The following is a 16294-nucleotide window of genomic DNA, read 5'->3' as shown; positions in this document are numbered from 1 at the left end:
GACATGTGTGCCAGACCCAAAATAACAACCTTTCATTAGGCTGTCAGTCATGGTGCTTGTGCACTCGCTCACCATACCGCATTGTAACAAGCACAGCCAATTCTACACAACAGTCCTGGCCTGTTTCTCACTATGGAGTACATCTTGGCAACTTCAGACTCTTAAGTTCTGATTCTCAGGATGGGAGGATGCATTGGACTCAAATATTCCCTGGATTTTTACTGTTATCTTAATGGTTTTCAGATTTAGTGCATCAAATGCAAAGGAATGGAGGAAATTGACTTTACTGCATTGAGGATATTTAAAAACTACAGTGCATGTAAACGTGCAGCAGTATACAACTTTCAACAATAATTAACAATATTATTAATTACAGTACAGGCCAAAAGTTTGGACACATTCTCATTCAATGTGTTTTCTTTATTTTCATGACTACTTACATTAGTAGATTCTCACTGACGGCATCACAACTATGAATGAACACATGTGGAGTTATGTACTTAACAAAAAGTGGAGACCTGGCATCCACAGTCACCGGACCTGAACCCAATCTAGATGGTTTGGGGTGAGCTGGACCGCAGAGTGAAGGAAAAGGAAAACTGCTAAACACCTCTGGGAACTACCTCTTGAAGCTCATCGAGAGAATGCCAAAAGTGTGCAAAGCAATAATAAGAGCAAAGGGTAGCTATTTAGAATATAAAACTTGTTTTCAGTTATTTCACCTTTTTTGTTAAGTACATAACTCCTCATGTGTTCATTCATAGTTTTGATGCCTTCAGCGGGAACCACAGTTTGATAACCACAGTAGTAAACTCTCCAAGCAGCACTGTTCAAACAATTCTACAGTCTTTATGCAGTTCTAACCACCTCCAGCATATACTTTAAAATGCATATTTTATTTTATTTATTCAAATTTAGTACAGGTCTACACTGACTGATTCTTGAGAACTCATTCAGGTATTTTACCTGTACTTGTACTTGGTGTGTGACTGTGTCATGACCAAGGGGGAATTGGAAACAATGATCAACGAGGGTTGGGAAAAGAGTTTATTGGGACAAAATCATAAGAATGGGCTAAACCAAGCATCGCGCTGACGTCTGTGCCCTCTGGTACTGTGGTGTGAGTTTCTGTACAGTTGTGGCCAAAAGTTTTGAGAACTATACCAGTGCTGGTTTTCACAAAGTTTGCCAATTTGCATATACTCCAGAATGTTGTGCAGAGTGATCAGATGAATTGCAAAGTTCTTCTTTGCCACTGCAACCCTGCCACAATAGGACCTGCTGAGATAATTTCAGTGATCCTTTTGTTAACACAGGTGAGAGTGTTAACAAGCACAAAGCTGGAGATCATTCTGTCATGCTGATTGAGTTAGATTGGCAGACTGGGTGCTTTAAAAGGATGGTTATGCTTGAAATCTTCTTTTTTTTGTTAACCATAGTTACCTGCAAGGAAACACGTGCGGTCATCATTGCGTTGCATAAAAGTGCTTCACAGGCAAGGAGATGCTTCACAGCTGCTACTGAGATTGCTCTGGTTCGGGAGATGTTGCAGCTTGACAAAGATACAGACGGGGGACCTTCATGAAAGACAAAAGCACAAAATGCCTTGGGATATCCCATCTTACTGAGGCGAAGTCTGAGGGAGTCTGAGGACATGACTGTAGGGCTGCCCTCTTGTGAAATCCCACAAGTCCTTTGCCTGGAAAGGTTTGATCCACTTGTCCCCGATCATGGGCAGATTCCTTGTGACTCCGGAAAGTCCTTGTGACTCTGCTAGTTTCTGTTTGGCACAAACACAGACACTCGTAATACAAAGCGCGAAGCAGTCAGAGGGAGACATGGGTAACGGGGGACCCTCGGGCTGCATGTTGGAGAGTTGCTCGGCCTTCCGCGGCACAGCCTGGTTATATCGGGCCCCAATCACACCGGTGTTATCAGGGGCTTGCTTCTCAGGTGCGTCAGGGGAAGCCGAGCATCACAGATTGATGATGTAATACAAGATCCATGTTCAAAGTTTTTTTTTCCACACCTCAGACTTTGCTTTCCATGCCAGTGCAACCTGAATGTAATTGCCAGATGGTAGCGTCCATTTCACAGATTCAGCTCGCATTTTTGCGCTTATCAAAATGCTCACCTGACTGATTATTTACTGACCGATTCCCGTGTAAAATGATTTTACACCGAAAAAGCATAATGCATCTATAAAATGCAATATAAATGTACTGGCCTACCTAATTTCTGTGCTTGTGCATCTTATAAAGGCAACCAGTGCAAAAAGTTTATCTAAAGCCCTGAGATCCATGGTCAGTGGCAACTGCAAAGTAGGACAATGTGATTCACTAAAGGTGAAAGGAAAGTCGGATGTTCCCCAGTTTGCCTAGAGTAGTTCCCCTGAGCTGTACCTGCTCAATGGAAAAGTAACTTCTGAGTCTTCTGAATTGCTGAAACAAAATGGCATTGTCATCTCAAAGTGACATCTGAATATCCACCGTTGCTCCTCTAATTCTAGATCACTGTGGCAGCTGGAGAGTAAGGCATGTGTGAGAAAGAAAAGAGAGGATGTGTGATAATTAGTAATTAGTAAATGTCCACAGATGTGTGTACATGAAGATTTCTTCTATTATTTTTTTTTTTTTGCAATGTGCCGATAGCTTCTCTTCTCTCACATTTTTCTTTTAATGTGAGATCTCAAATCTTCTTCTCTTTGATGGCATCTCTCATGTAGATACCAGAGAGAGGAGACAACAGCATATGAGATGAGAGGGGACTAAAGGGTAAAATCTCATTTCTAGGTCCTCATTCACATGTAAATGGGTCTCTGTGGTTGTTGTCCTACTTGAGTCTGAGTTGGATGAGAGAGGGAACACTTGGATGGAAGGAAAGTTTGAAATAATGATATTACCCCCTGAAGACACTTTCAGTGGCATGAATGTGAAATGTTACCATTTTTTCCCCATTCCCTCATGTCTCAAGGAGTTTATGAATCTTTGATTGGGATATTATACTGGTCCTCAGTATGCAAAAAAAAAAGCCAAAATAATGGTTTAATTTAAAGATGCAAAGATTTAGGGATAAGGATAGATTAGAAAATTCTTATTATGAAGAGGTACTGACGTGTATTATACATGCATAACTTAAACTTTCTGGTTTGTGCTTATGCTTTGGTGCAGAAGTCACTGCAGAAGTCACATGCAAGCATCACGCTTCTGCTCCTCTTGATTTCAGCAGCAGACCCCGTGGGAAAACTAAATTGTGTGTCTGTCTGTCTGTGTGTCTGTCTGTCTCTCTCTCTCTATATATGTATGTATGTATGTATGTATGCGTGTGTGTGTGTGTGTGTGTGTGTGGATCTTAGCTTTCCATGATGCCATAATAACAGCTATGAGGCAACGGTCAGCTAGACAAGAAAAGGGCAGGGCGTTAGCGCTTTCACTCTGGATCCACAGATATCATTTTGTCCAACAAAAATATACATCTTCCCTATCTAATCTCATTCTGGGCACCCTTCCATTTATGCAAATGTGATTTCTGCTGGAGAAGGAATATAAAAGCATTAAAGCGTGAGCTGACAGTTGCGCTTTTTATTCCGGCACAAAAATAGACAGTGATTTGAAATCAGCCAATGTGATTTACGGCAGCACTGCCATCAGTTACAGGGGCTTGTGATTTAATTGTCGTGTGGACTGCGCCTGGCATGCACATGCAGCCAGTTTGCTGGGGGCAAGATGAAGCTTTAGTGGGTTTCTGGCTTATGCCAGGGTGGTGTTCATATTTCAGATTCTCTTTCATGTGTATTTATCTCCAAAACCAGTTCAGGAAAACAACAGAGCCTGAAATAAGATTAAATGAGTTGTGCGGTTGGTGTCATTTTGGGACACACTGATATGGGGCACCGATGTTGAATTGTATTAAAATGTATTATACACACACATAGTAATAAAGCACTGTTAGATCATAAATATCTGACTCATCGTCCTAATAGAAAATTACACTGACAAACTGGAAACTGTTATGAAACTGTGCTGTTTAATAAACCCACATGGCATTAAATGTGTACACAGAGACAGCATACCTGCACACTGTCTAAATTGTTCATGGATAACATAGACACACATAAGTCAGCATGTTTTGGTGGTATATTTAGTAGAGAAATTGTGAAAATGGTACTGTGTTGGCAGCAGCAGTGCCTGGATGCCATGTGGCTGTTGGCAGCATCAGCAGTGCACTGTTGTGTGGTGATGGGAAGATTGCCTTATTAGTCTGCTGCTGTAATTGAACCCTTAACCTGATATGCAGACAGCCCAGCAGGAGAGCATTTAGACTCATTTGTTAGAAGCTGGAAGTCTGCTGCTGTGGTTGTGTATGCTCTATCCTTGTTTCTTTTGGCTGTTTTTCAGTACTTTCTGAAATTCAGCTATTGGTACTTGTGACTTGTGTAGCAGTGTTTTGAATTTTTTTGTGAAGGTTGTATAATTATTTAAATAGGGCAGAACATGACTTGCAGGTTGATCCCATGTTAACGGATGCTTTATTCCATTTAATTGTCACTATTCAATTCTAAACATTAGGGATGTAATGGTACACAAAAGCAGCCAAGCTTTGGACACTATCCCTTTATTTAGGAATTACATGACTTTAGTGCTAAAAGAATCTGTGATCCTAATTATGCAACAGTAGATATATAGATGCCTTTATTGTCACTATACAGGTACAGCAAAATAATGTTTGAAGCACAGCAGCAGATGCTAATTCAACAAAGATAAATAAAATCTAAGTAAAAATTAAAATAAAAGTTACAAGACTAGAATATTTACAATTTAAAGTAAGCAGTGGGTTAAAGTGCAAGTAAGATGATGAGGTGTGATAAAGGGCTGAAACGATTACTCAAGTAACTCAAATGCTTTTTCAAAGATTATGGCCAGATGTAAGTAAAAGGCACATGGCAGCCCACCTGGAGTGCCAAAGGGCACCTGAAGGACTCACAGACCATGAGAAACTAAATTCTCTGGTATTTAGTGTGTATGCCAGGCATCACATTCACCGCTCATCACCAGGCCAATACCATGCCTACAGTGAAGCATGGTGCTGGCAGCATCATGCTGTGTGGATGTTTCTGAGCTGCACGAACTGGAAGACTGGTCAGGATAGAGGGAAAGATGACTGCAGCAATGTACAGAGACATGCTGGAACATAACCTACTCCAGAGTGCACTTGAACTCAGACTGAGGGGACAATGTATATTGCAGCAGGACAACCACCATAAGCACACAGCCAAGATATTAGAGGAGTGGCTTCAGGACAACTCTGTGAATGTCCTTGAGTGGCCCAGCCAGAGCCCAGACTAGCTCAATCTCAACAAACTCTGATTTGTGATTGTGTGTGTGGTTTTGTGCAGTACATGCAATAAAGTGCCTCAGTAAGGTGGTAAAAGGACTCAAAACTTTACTTGAAAAAGACTTGAAAAACTTGAAAAAAAAATGTTAAAATTCAATATTAAGAACATTACAAGAAATAAACAGTGCAGTGAAGCAAATAAGCAGATGATAGCATTTTATATTTATTTAATAACAAAGAATATAGAGAAATAGCAACAAAATTGTGTAGTAATTAAAATAAAAACTAATACAGACTAATTTTCCACTAAGAAACAGGCACTAAAACAAAGTAGTGGGCCTTTTATAACCTATAGCCTTTTATAAGCCTAGTTCCCCGATGTGCTGCATTAGATTCCATCTGACACACAAAAGATGTCTCCCCATACCAAACTGAAGATTTGAGCATTGCATTTTTATTTATTTTTTCATTTAGAGACTGCAGCAACATTTTTTCATTTGTTCCTTAATTGATGGGTTAAATGCAGAGGACAAATTTCACTGTGTGTGCTGTGCTGCTGTGTATCACTTCACTTTACAGTGCTGTATGATCGGACCCCGTATTAAAGCTGTATAACTACTATAATTTACCTTTGAAATTATGGCCACATTTGGTCACATTTCCTCGATCACATATTCATTATCCCAGACTATCCCAAAGATTAAACTTAATATGAAACTAAATCAATGCCTTAAAGAGTTATGGCATTGATTTATTTTCAGATTAAGTTTAAGCTTTGTCCCTATAATAGGGATGTAATTTAGTGTAAACAAAAACAGTGAGCAGGGTGACTGAATTAATGGGGCCATCTCAAAGCGATAATGGCTGGACAATGCTTTGTGACGGTTAAATACGGATTATTGATATTGTGATAATTGGCAGGTCTTTGATGCTGTGCACATTGATTCAGTTGATTGGCGAATGACAAGCCTGAGCTGGCCTTGTTTCTTTACTTTACTTTCTGCAGTGAAATGTTGCTTAAAGTCAGATAATGTTAATGTGAGTACAAGCAGCACAATACCCTGCTTTCTATAATAATTTTTTGGAATGTCATACTTCTGTCATATTGAAACTGTTCTTCTTACCCCGTTCATTGAAAATGGTTTGGTTTTTGACATGAAGACGATGGTAGTATAGGGGTTTTCTGGAAGATGCAGTTGCCCTTTGACTGGTCTTTTTTAGGCATGCAGATCTCTGACCCCTGCAAGACTCATATAGGGGGCTTTGTCTGCTGCATGGCAGCTGCTTGCATTCCTCAACTACTCAAGCTGATCCTGCCAGCCCATAGTCTTTATCCTCCAATGTCTCTCACAAGATTTATCCCACTGTATCGTCACCATTACAGCACAGACACACCAACCTTGCTGTGCCATTTATAGATGTGAATTATTTGTTTACCCATAACCCATCAAATAACTACAATTAGCAATGTGTAGTGAAGACATTACAGTTTCGTTGCGATATAAAATATGGATATGTCTATTTGTTGTGTTGGATGTACACCATCGAGCAGTTGTTTGAAGTTAAATCAAATGTGAAAACTGGCTGTGCAAAAATTAGGGTGCCCTTGCATATTGCTAATCTGAATGAATGCAACTGCTCAATATTCTGATTACTTGCAACACAAAATTGGCTGGATCAGCTTGTTAAGCCTTGAACTTCGGGTATGTCCAATCATGAGAAAAGGTATTTAAGATTTGCCAATTGCAAGTTGTGCGTCTCTTCACCTCTTCTCTGAAAAGCAAAAGCATCCACAAAGCAACTCTGAAAGATCAGAAAACAAAGATTGTTCAATATCAGGGTTTAGGGAAGGCTGAAAAAGCTACCTCAGATGCCTAAACTGTCATTTTCAGTTGAAATGGAAGCCCACGGGCATAGTCTGGCAGACCAAGAAAAATACAGAAGCAGAAAATGTGGAGGGTTGTATGAATGGTTACAGACAACCCACAGATCACCTTCCAAAAACTGAAAGAACCTCTTGTTGCAAATGGTGTATCTGGACATTGTTCTGCAATTCAGCACAATTTGCACAACCAGCATCTGTATGGTATGATGATGAGAAAGAAGTCCTTTCTGCACACATGCCACAAATAGTCACTTGTTGTAGGAAGAAGCTCACATTCATTTTGGAACAAAGTGTTTTGGGCAGATAAGACAAAATGTAGTCGCATGGCGACGAACACTACATTCCAAGAAGAACACCTGCTACCTACTGGTGTGGGGCAGTGTGTCTAGTTTAAATTCGAGTGTCGGATGAATTTTTAAAAGTGAAGAGAAAAAAAACTCTCTCTACACACAAAAGCTCTGTATTAAAAACCACTTCAACCTGAGGTTACCTGGCAGAGAGAGGAATGGCACAATAGGGGTTAAAAGAATTAACAGTTTCTAATTTATTAACACCAGTAAATTATTGTTGCAGTTACATGTAAATATTGTGTGTAAAAAAGGTACCAATGTTACAAAGAAAACCAAAATGAAAGACAGGAGAAAAGCCTGAACCAATCTTCAGAGAAAAATAGGTAGAGAGAAAAGACTCAGGAGCTGGAAGGCCCAGTTCCTGATGGAAAAGAAGATGGAAGTGTCACGACCACAAGTCAACATTTGTTTATACATTTGACTCACAGGAAGTTGTCACAGACCAATCAGAATTTGTTGTTTCTGTCTTGTCACTCCCCCGGTGTCTCCCGTCTGTGGCAGACTAAGGCATTTCACACCTCTTACTCTGGGAAGGCCATTTGACAAAGATATGGAAAACGTAGGTGATGAACCTCCATGCAAAACAAAGGTGCAGAAACGTCATGGCCCTGCGTCGTCCCATCTTACAAATTCAACTCAATATCAACAAACTCTCAGGATAATGTTCAAACATCAGTCACAAATTTCAAGTTGGATATTCCAACTAGACAATGACCAAAAACTCAGTTGGAACTCTTCCAAGGCATTCTCGCAGTGGGAGAAGTACAATGTTCTGGAATGGCCGTTACAGTCCCTTGATTTGAATATCATCAAAAATCTATGGGATGATTTGACGCAGACTGTCTGTGCTTGGCAGCCACCATTTGTATGGAAGAATGGTCAAAAATACCTCCGACCAGTATCCGGACAATGTTTCATAGGTGAGTGTGTTACCCACTAGGCTACTACCACCCTACGCATAAGTCATAAACCAATGATAAATTATAAACAAAAAATATCATAAATGATATAAAAAGGTTCCCAAACCTTTTCATATGACTGTATTCATAAACTCTCCATCTACAAACAGCCTAAAGTTCCATAATGTTGGCTTGGGCATGTGTGCGTTTCCAGTTTTATCACTTTGGATATTTATTCATGGATTACGAAAAGCTCTTTTATTGCTTGTTGGTTTATAAAGAAATAGAACATTGATGTAGAACAGAAAGGGAGTTGATGTATAAAGTGTCTGTGTGTGAGAGCATTAGCCAGCTGATCCACACGTTGATAAACAACATCATTAAGATTTTTAATGAGTGTTTTTAATGAAACCCTTTAATTAGGTTATTACTCAAGCGCCTTAACTGGATATAGGACCCATGGTGGACAGAGCTTTAATGTTCTTTATCAGGCCGACTCACACAAACTCATCAGCACTGAATCTATCAGACAACTCAGGTTCCGTCTCAAGATTATGTTATATTTTGTTGCTTGGAAAAGTATCTTAACTGTTTTAATGATTGGCTCTTGGCCTCTGTTTTTGGACATACCCAAAATTAAACAGAAATAAAATTTACAACTGCATGGTCTATTAGTGTGTGTGTGTTATACACACACACACACACACACACACTCAGTGGCCTAGCGGTCACAGGTGGCCTGGTGGCAGTGGTTGCTTAGTGGTTAAGGAAGTGACCCTGTAATCAGAAGGTTGCCGTGTGTGTGTGTGTGTGTATATAAATAGTATATATCTATCTATATCTATATCTATCTATCTATCTTTATTTATTTATTTATTTATTTCATAAAATCAGAGCAGAAGTGTTAGAATCCACATATATGTCAAGGTAGCTGGAGATGTGCTGGAAGGAAAAGAGAGAAAATGAAGGGGGAGCTTGGTGTGTGTGAGGGAGGAAGAAACAAGGGAGATGAAGTGCTGATGACAGCTTGGAAACACCCACTCTGATCTAGAGATTTTTCTCCACAGAACTTAGACAAGCATGTGCAAACACACAGACACACACACACATACAAATGTATAGAAGATTCTCCAGCCCTTTCACTCTTACCAGCTCTATCTTCTGTGTGTGTTTATATGTGCATGTGTGTTTCTTGTCTGTCTGCACAGTGTGAGTGATTAACCCAGAGGTCAGTGACATTCTGTTGCCTTGTGACACTTTTATGACTATTCTTGGCTTATACACACACATACAGCCAGAAAGTCATTTATCATGGAAGCTGATACACACACACACTGTGTAACAATGAAGAAAAAGAAGGGTGTTTTAACTCATGACATAAGATGTTTTGAATCTCCTCTGTAACTCTACCTGTGTACCTGCACCCTCAAATCTCGCAGAAGGGAGGTAACAGGAACTGGCCTGTCATCCTCGTGGACAAACGGCTGTTTCCTGGTATGGTGAGAAACAGGAGAGAATCCCACAGACAGGACATACCTTTGTGTGTGTGTGTTTGTATACACAGGGGAGGGGGGTTAACCATGTTTTAGCACCCAGTGTAAATGCATGAAATGTATGAAATTAAATTCTAAAGATTTCGACGTTGAAAAGAGCAGATGTGACTAAACTTTTCAAAGACATTATTGGATATTTCCCAAAGAGTGTTGTCCAGGAAGGTTAAAAAAAGTCTTAAAGGAGCGGCAGGAATTTATTGCAGCCGTCAGACACTCCCTGCATGTTACAGCCTTTTTGTGTATTGTGGGGTTGGGTGGAGACAAAAAAAGCCATTTCTCAACAACAAAGAACATGCAGGTCTGTTTAGGCCAAACACTTTCAGTCTTCAAAATCCATGTGGAGAATGCTATGACCTGATGAGACTTTTTGAGCTTAATTCTGATGGTACAAATGTGGGAAGAAATTCCAAACACAGATCTATCAAACAAAGTTCTTCTCTAATCACAGCAAAAGCTGCTCCAACAGAGTGTTTGTGGCAAGCTGTCACTATTGTTACATGCACTGCTGGTCTGTTGAATTTGACTACTTTCTGTTTATTTCATGTTATTATTCTACATATTTCATATTTTCATTTCTTCATGAAAACAGAAGTTTCAGTTCTCGCCTCTCAGAAGGCTCAGTTTTGGCACTGTAAAAAAAAAAGTTGGGAAAAAGAAAAGGCAGTCCTCTGCGAAGCGTCTTTAATTTCTCTGAACTTCATGTCCATGTAGTTGTGGCATAGGCATGATGCTGAGAGAACAGTGTGTGAGTGTATGTAGCTGTTTAGATGTGTACAGTCAGTGCGTGTGTGTGTTTTAAAGGGTGTCCACTGTTTTCGTGAAGCTCTGTGTATTCTCTGTCTTGTAGTGGCGTGTGTGTCTGCAGCTCTCTGCTGAAAGAGCCAGAGAATCTCGGCCTGATGGCTTTGCCTGGTCGACCGCAGCTCAGCCTCCTATTGGTTGATTCTGAGCCTGGAATTCTACTTTGCACTCAAGTTCCCTCCTAGCCCTTTTAGACTGGGGGCATCAGAGAACAACGGCATTCCCACACAGAGCGGGAGAGAGTGTGTGTGTTTGTGTGTGTTAGAGGAGGGTGTGTGTTATTGGGAGAGCAGAATGCAGGGCTGAAAACGATTCTGAATTCCAAGTAAACTGATTGTTCCTGCTTTGGAAAAGTTCATGCCAGTAGACCCAGACATAGAACTAGAGAAACATGTTCTTGAATGTCCAGTAGAAAAGTGCCCCGACACCCCCTCCTCTGTCCTTCTGTCTTCCAGTTGGTGTTTGCAGTGTGAGAGCCTGCGAAGGGGAGGATCTGCTCTTGGCTGAGTGAATGCCCCCACAGGAATCAGCTTCACACACACACACACTCACACGCTCACACGCGGACTACTGCTGCTGCTTCTGGGCAAAGAGAGAGAGAGAGAGAGAGAGAGAGACAGAGTGGGACGGACAGAGCCGGTGAGGGGGGGGGAGAAAGACAAAACACAGGCAGAGAGAAGAAGAAACTAAGTTTCTGTGGCGCAGTGGGCGAGACAAGACAGAAGTGTGTGCGAGTGCATGCCTCTGTGTGTGTGTGTGTGTGTGGGGTGAGTCGCTGTGTGGCGGGGCGCTACTTGTTGCTAGCAGCCGTTTTTGTGGGATCAGAGGAGGAGGATGTTCCCCGCGTCTCGCAGGGTGGAGCTGCTGTTCCTGGGTCAGTTCTGAGGTAAGCGCTGCCCTGCTCTTCTGGTACCACCGGCTTTGGAGAAGTGTGTATTGTTTGTATGTGTGAGAGCTTTTGATGTTTTTTTTTTTTTTTGTCTTTTAGGAGGGAGGGAGTTTCTTTTGTGTGCAGGGTGTGGGAATTGCAGGACAATAAACTTTACCTTCAAAACCAAAATCTCACTCTCTCACATACAAGCCAGCATGTGGGAGAAATAGAAGCATGTTTCTAAAGGGAAAAACATTTGGCATTCAGAGCAGAAGGATAGTCTTTAGGTAGTTTTAGTGTGGGAACTGTATGAAGTTTGTGGCACAGAATGCTTTTTGAATTTGCTTTGGTGTCTGAAAGACAAACTTTTCATAGCAATGTAAAAGTACAGAAGTCAGCCAACATAATTTCAGAAAAATGTTGAAATCTCTTTGGATTGCTAGCGAATTTCTATAGTGCATAAAATGGCATTCATTCACTGTGAATTTCCAAAGTATCCAGCTGAAGATGAAAAAACCCATCTGAAGAGCATGCCGTTGAATGAAAGATCTGTGACACGATTGTTATAGAATACTGCAGAGTCGCTTCTCTTTGCCTTCATGAGTGCTTGAAACACTATTGTCACCATCATAAGCAGATGGTAAGTAATGTATTTAACACATAACATAAGTATGCAGAATGCTGTCATCACAGCAAATGCTTGCTGATTGAAGAGCCTAAAATATTACATGTATTTTTTTTATTTTTTTTTGCATGATCTCATGTGTGTTGTCTTCAGATTTGTTTTACAATGCAAACAAGAACCATTACTTTCATCATACACATTCATGCTACTGTAGTTCTTGTGTCCACTCACATCTTCCAGTACACTGAGGTAGATGAATCGTTTACTGCAGTAAGGCCCCTTGCCTGTCTTTTCTCCAGTGATCCGTGATTGCAGCATGTCCAGATGATGACCTGGCCGTGTCCCCGCGGGGGATTAGTACGGTTCCCTCCGGCGGGACCGCCACTGCTGCCGCACGTGGGTCTGTGTGTGTGTGTTCGGCCGCGGGTCTTCTCTCTCTTTTTTTGAACTCCACACGTGTTCTGTGACTGTTCAATTTTCATACGAGAGACAGATATCCTCAATTCATCAGCCATAATGTTTACTTATCTTTCAGACACTTCCACACTGGGCTGTGTTCACACATTATTCTTCTGAATTTATCATGCAGAGCTACATTTTATTTAGACTAAAATCATAAGACTATTGTGTTTTATTGTCAGACGTTTATACTGTAAAGGGGAGCGGCTTTTATAAAGAATGTTTTTTCTCCTTCATATTGCCTGGTGTTCCATGGTCATTGTTGTCCTATTAATAGCTCCCGGGCTTGGAGAGTGAGCCGGCAGCGGGGGAAGGAAGTGGCCATGGCGGAGCAGGAGCTCAGGGATTACTGGGATTGCAGAAAACAGAATTATAGAATCCCAGGAATTCTCTGGAATTCCAGCTCTTGGGAATCATGGAATCTTGCTGTAGATATACTAGAGTCATATAGTATGTGTTCAAGAGCAGACAAATATCTGTGTAACCTGAACCTGTGGGAACTGGAGGGTCCCTGGTTTGAATCTGGGCATTGAGCTACTGAGGACGTTGAACCATTCACCAAAAGGCTGTGAGTCCTACTGTTGCCCACTACCTTGGTGTCTTTGGACCATGTCTTAAAGTCTGTCTTAGATTACATGGTTCAGTAAGGACATTGGACATTGAGGTGAGGGGCCACAATGGTCATATCAGGAGAATGGAACTGGACATGGAAATCTAAAAGGTGCATAAATAATTTTTTTCAATAGTTTTCTCTGGCAACGGTTTAATATTAAAATTCTCTGGCTGATTCAGGGCCGATTTACATGCCCAAAAAAGTAAAAATGTTTTACAGTCACTATCTCTCCATCTTACATCATCTTAGATTCACTGCCATTCTGTTTTACATTAACTATCATTTTATCTTACATTCACCATTTCACTGTTATGTACAGTGGTATGTTGTATATGCAGTGGTACAGTGGCGGCCTAGTGTGTAATGGAGTGGACTCGTAATTGGAAGGTTGTAGGTTCAAATCCCACCACTGAGATGCCTCAGTGTCACCCTGCTAGTTGGTATGTTTGAACCTGCACAAGTCTGGTAGGCGGCCACTGCTATCTTGACATCAATCTATAAATCAAAGTAAAAGAAATGATAGAAATCTATTACATTATTTACATAAGGTTAATTTCACAGCCTCCATGCCCCTCCGTTTATGGCACTTTTAGTGACTGTTTTCTTCAGATGAGGATCTGTGTAAGTACCTGTTTCTGCAGACATGTAATTCTCTCCCCACACATCTGGTTTAGTGAGCACAATCCATGTAACCAAACCTTATATGCTGTTTTCACTTAATGTAAGCACAGACGCACACACACACATGCATTTGACTTAACAACTGTCCCGCAAACAGCAGAGCCGGGCTCCTGTCAGTTTGTTGAGGCTTGCCCTGGGAGCTGCAGACAGCCCCTAAACAGTGTCAAGTGGAAAGGCTAACAAAAAATAGGAACCCTTTTCTTGCCATATTAGATTTCTCGTAGTCTGCTGTCTTGAGCGTACGTGTCTGGGAGATTCTGTGGGGAGATAAAGAGGGATGTAAATTCCTGTCTGCATATGGAGCTGATTTGAAACATTGCTCAGCTTGATGCCGAGGTAAATCTGCGAGAATAATTGGACATACCCTGTGGCCGTGTAAAACTAGCAGGTTTATAGAGTCTCCGCCAGGTCTTGTTTATCTGACCATCTCTGGGCCGGTAAGGCTGCCAGCGATTTTTAGAGCCCATCCTCCTGCTGATATTAATCATGAGGACTTTATGAAGTCCACACCAAAAGTTCCCCACAGATGACCTCCTAGGTTCATTTTGATTAGTTCAGATTATGGTAGTTTGAGAGTGAAATGAACTAGTCTTTTAGTAATTTAGGAGGTGTGAGCTGTGTCATTTTTCTTTTTTGCTTAATACACTGTACTCTATGTATGATACATATTTGCATGTTGTTGTTTTTTTTTTGCCAGACGTTCATATAAAGATGCTGTAGTGAAATGAGTTAGTTGGTTATACACAATCTTACTAACACATAACTCGTATAAGAAGGCTATATTTTGGCCCAGTTTGCCTGTGTGAAACAGGGTAGACATATGGATGTATCCCCATGTTGGTGTGGGTTCTTCGGGTTTCCTTCTGCCACCAAACAAGCCTACACACTTGCCAAATTTGCACATGGTGTGAGTGGTGTGTGTGTGTCCTGCAGTGAGCTGGCCTCCCCTGCCCTGGGTAAGTCCACACCCCGCTCACATTGTCCCAGGATTGGCTCTGCAAACTGACCCAAATCTAGATTTAGTGGTTAGTGGTGAGCGATCAGCAGCATTTCAGACAACACCATTTTTTGGTGTCCAAAATCCCTGCAACATGCATGTAGTTGGTCACAAACGTCATGAGAAGTTGTCCTAGAGCACTTTTTCTAATCATTTGACATACTGTAAAGTTGTGATTGTTGGCAGTATGCAGGCTCTTTTTAGCCTCATTACCATGGTAACAGAACATAGTTGGATCTTAGATGACTTGGATATATCAATGCATTCAGTGTTAAATTCAGCTCTCTCACAAAAACAATAATGTTAACCAGTAATATGATTCGACTATTGAACCTGTTTATGACATACAATAACCTGAAAGAATTGAAAGTGATATGTGTGCAAGTGTTTTGTGCTTGTTACGTTGCTTGTTCTCCCCTGCTCATTAAAATGAACACAGTAGCCATTATCATGCTGCCACGCCTCATTAGCGGGAGCCTCTGAATGAACTCCAGTCAGCATTGACAGCTGTTGCTTTGTGCTTCACTCTTCAGACAGATCTCTCCACCCTGTGACCTATTTCATAAAACACATCCTCTGCTAAAGTGTCTGTAATTGACTGCAGGAACTACATTTACTGCGTGTGTCTGTGTGTGTGTGTGTTTTAGTCACTCTGAGAAGTGAGAGACAAGGAGGCTTGAGAAATTGTCGTTTTTGTGCTGCTTGTTGTGGTGATGCTGTGGTTGAGCTGAGGTGTACATGTAGCTCTAGGCTAGGTGACAATCTGAGACAAACAAACTTGGTGTCTGTGTGTTTGTGTGTGTGGCACATATCTACACATAGCAGCACTTGAAAACATTCCAACATTGTGCCTCCTTTGCCACCAGTGAATGTGCTAAATGAAAAACAGGAAGAGGTGTACAGATGCTCCCTAACACATAAGCACTGGTGGGAGGGGACTTGTCACACAAACCGACACACCCACACACACACACACGTCATACTGAATGTTTCAATCAGTGTAGGAATTTGGAATAACCATTTATGGCCTAGTGGGGAACAAAAGATCTTACAAAAAAGGGAGTTGCCAATCCACCTTGCGTCCAGAATCAAACTCATGAAGGTGTGAGCTAGATGGGCCAGACCTTAATAATTATGCTAATGCTTGTTCTTCATTGTGTGATTGTGTCTAGGTTGTTTTTCCTGGTTTGGAATTTTGGAGATGTAAAAGTGTGTCTGTACAGGGA

The 16294-nt window shown here is 41.2% G+C and overlaps 1 protein-coding gene across 5 annotated transcripts in view; it reads left to right on the top strand.

Annotated features, from left to right (window-relative positions):
- dab2ipb (DAB2 interacting protein b) overlaps window positions 1-16294 on the top strand; it is a 153906-nt gene that overhangs the window by 34588 nt on the left and 103024 nt on the right. Inside the window, exon 1 of one of the 5 annotated variants that reach the window (XM_028971477.1) lies at window positions 11567-11708. The exons of the other annotated variants lie outside the window; for them this stretch is intronic. The gene's annotated coding sequence lies outside the window, so the exon portion shown is untranslated. Of the gene's footprint in view, window positions 1-11566; window positions 11709-16294 lie in introns of those variants that run through there. 5 annotated transcript variants of the gene reach the window in all.

Source organism: Denticeps clupeoides, chromosome 3, assembly GCF_900700375.1.
Source record: "Denticeps clupeoides chromosome 3, fDenClu1.1, whole genome shotgun sequence".
Classification (NCBI taxonomy): domain Eukaryota; kingdom Metazoa; phylum Chordata; class Actinopteri; order Clupeiformes; family Denticipitidae; genus Denticeps; species Denticeps clupeoides.
The sequence above is the reverse complement of the archived record's forward strand: the minus strand, read 5'-3'. Positions and strand labels throughout refer to the sequence as shown.